Here is a 3538-nt window from a genome sequence, read left to right as displayed (position 1 = left end):
CATCCCATATTTCCTTGGCTGAAGTGCAAGAAGAAAAACGATCGAATTCAGTCGATGTCATGCCGTTTTGTAACAGGCTTATCGCTTTCGAGTTTTTCTCAGCCTTCTTGTAATCAGCCTCAACATAGTCTTCTTCCTTTTTCTCATAGGTAGTGCCTTCCGAAGATGCGACCAAAATTTTGTGTGGTCCGTTCCTTATAATCGTCCAGCACTCCCAATCATGTCCTTTTATGTAGTGTGTCATCATGTTTTTCCAAAGTCCATAATTCTTCCCATCAAAGACGGGACACTTTAGATACTTGGAGTCCATTTCACACGTGTAAGGCAGCGGAATAAAAATAAAATAAAAAGATAAAAAGATAGACGGATCTAGCCTCTTTGCGGTTAGGCAATCAAGAGCACGAGGCTCTGATACCAATTGTAACAGCCCAAGGTAACTTGGTAACGTGATATTGTCCGCTCTGGGAGACACAACCCCCTCACGGCTTTAAAACGCGTCACATTAGGAAGAGGTAGCCACATGATTATAAACCATGCTTCGTTCCCCTCTTCTACCGATGTGGGAAGGTCACCTTCCCTCCTCCCCAAAGGAGAAGGCAGCGTCCTCGCTGCCCACCGGCACAGGCCCCGGCTCTGATACCAATTGAAGAGTCTATCACACCCGAAATACTCGAGAGGGGGGGTGAATTGAGTATTTAAAAATTATGCCTACTTTTTATTTTATATCAAGGTAATTAATTACTTAAAGTTTATTGATTAAACTTTAACTAATTAACTAATTGATTATGAACGAATGAAATGACTGAAACGAAAGATGCAAAGACACACGATATTTGAAGTGGTTCAGCTTCACACGTCGAAGCCTACGTCCACTATTCTCGATTAATAATTTTAGTACCTTACTCCGGATTACAAAATTATCAACCCAACTCGTATAGTTAACTCTAACTATAACTCGATTTGAATATCACTAGATATTCGATTTGACTATCTTAAGTTACTAAGAAAGCACTTGATTGTTCTTCTAAGTGTTCACACAATTGAACGAGTAAGAAACAATATGAAGTACTATAATCTTATGACGTAATCTTAAGGAAAGATAAGCAATTTGAAGAGCACGACTTTTCGTAAATATTTTCTAAAACAAAACAATAAGACAATTAAGAATTAAGCTTAAATATGTTTTGAAAAGTTTCTTGTATTTCGAAAAGCTTAGATAAATGAAGAATGATCAATTGTATTTATAGTAGAAGTGGGTACTAGGGTTTGCACGAAACCCTAGAATGTCGTAGAATAGGCGGCAAGGGTATAAGAGATAAATTTTTATCTCTTCCCTGAATTTAATCCAAGATAATTTAGTTTTAGGTAAATAAGATAAAAGTAAATCTTATTTAACAAGTAAAACTATATCTTTAAGATGTTAGGATAAATAAACAAATCAAATCATATATTATAAAGATAGGAAAGTATCTTATATAAATATAAGCTAGATTTGATTAGATAGTTTACTTAATCTCAACAACCTCACACGCCCCAAGGGTTTGCAGCTCACGGCTGAAACCCTAGGCCCGTGTCCATCTTGGATAAAACCTATCTCCTTGGATTAGGGTTAGATTAGATAGACTAGCAAACCCTAGGTAGCATGACGACCCATAAGTCGTTTTACTAACCAATAGGAATATGCAAGTCACCAATTATAATAACCCATAATTCAACTCTACTATATACAAAAGATTTCGAAATATGTTTAAGAGAATTTTACTCTTTGAAAAATGATTTTAAAACTATTAAAATCGTGCCTTTAAAATGCTACCTAAAGTTATAGTAGAAACAGCTATAACTTTAAGTTTGGTCAGTAAAGTTATAAGTGAAATAGCTATAACTTTACTTCCCAATATTCTTATCTTAAGATACCGTCATTAGATGAAGACCTATACTAACTAATCTTCCTGGAGATCTTCAGTAAAGGATCTTCTCTTTATCTTGACCAAAAGCTCTTCATCTTGAGCTTTGTTAAAGACTTGATCTAGCCTTTTGCTTGAATGATCATCATACTCGAAACTTGTTACAGTTGCTTATGATGCCTTAAGAACTTCTAATGTTATAGCTCAAGCTGCTATAACATGACTTGAATGACGCTTCACAAATCTTCAATGTTATAGCTAAGAGAGCTATAACATTACTTGCTAAACTTGTAAACCTAAGTTAATCTAACAAAGACTTGAACAAACAATTACAAGCAAGAGTATATAAAATAAAACATACACTTGTCATTATCAAAACTTAATCATATATCTATATGGTCCAACAAAAGCATATGCATTAGGATGTATATATGTTAGTTGCATCATGGCATGTAGTTTGCATGTTAGAAAAATTTTGTGAAACCGTCTACTTGGGAAGCTTGACAAGTGTATATAGGCCCTAGTAGATGCTTTTTCTTCTTAAGACTTTGCTTTTTAGAATACTTTTAAAACACCCTAGGATGTGTCATGCTAGTATCCTTTGACCCATGGATTAAGGCCTAGTCAAGAGTACCTTGTGGTGTGATAACTCCTTGGCTACCGTTTATTCCTAGGTGACCCTTGAAACCATGCAACCATCATCCATATTCTACCACATTTTGTCATCAAAAAGGGAATGGGCACAAAAATTGTTCAACAATTTGATTTCAAGAAATGAAATGAAAAGTCAAAAAGTTTGCAAATTGCATCAATTGAAAAGAGGAGCAAAAATAGAACTCCTAAAGCTTCAAATATAAGCCACCCTCGCTACATATGGGGTGACTTTGAAAATGTTCAAAAGAAATGCCAAAAGTTGTCAAGTGTTGAAAAGCCGAAAATCAAAAGAAATGGCAAGAACGTGTTCTCAAATGTTATATGCCACAAGAAATTGGGGGGAAAAATAACAAAGCAAACTCCCAAAATGAAACTCAAATCTATCGATCCCTTTATCCATCGTATCCATTTTTGTGCATGGTAGAGAGGGGACGACCCTTCTTCTTGTCTAGGCAAGAGGGGGAATTCCGCGATCCTCCAGTGTTTCTAACACCATAGGGAGTCTATTCTTGACAAAAGAATTTAACGATTGAGGACAAAGGTACTCTAGCTTGACACAACTTGGAGGTGATTTATTGGTATCCTTCTAGGCTTAGTAGTTTGAAGAAATTGCATCTATGAAGGAGTGTGTACCCTTGAATTGCTTCCCTTGTAGATAATTTCCGCCACTTAGATGAGGAAAGTGGCTATTATTTTGTAGATGCATCCATCACTTGATTTTGTGTGCTTAATGTTTGGATGTGTCGCCATTTTGGCAAGACCCACCTTGCCTTGCAAGAAGGCATCCTACCTCATGGTTGTCTTGTTGTGAGTTGAAGGGGCGGAGTGAGACCCGCTTATTGTCTCATATCGGCTATGCTATTAGGTTAGTTTAAATAACGGTCCTAGTCTTTGTCACCTCTTTACTCGGGACGAGCAAAGGTTCGGTTTGGGGATATTTGATGTGACCATAATTTAAGCACATTTAGTCCCCGAATTAG

Source organism: Silene latifolia, chromosome 11, assembly GCF_048544455.1.
Source record: "Silene latifolia isolate original U9 population chromosome 11, ASM4854445v1, whole genome shotgun sequence".
NCBI classification, from domain to species: Eukaryota; Viridiplantae; Streptophyta; class Magnoliopsida; order Caryophyllales; family Caryophyllaceae; genus Silene; species Silene latifolia.
The sequence above is the reverse complement of the archived record's forward strand: the minus strand, read 5'-3'. Positions refer to the sequence as shown.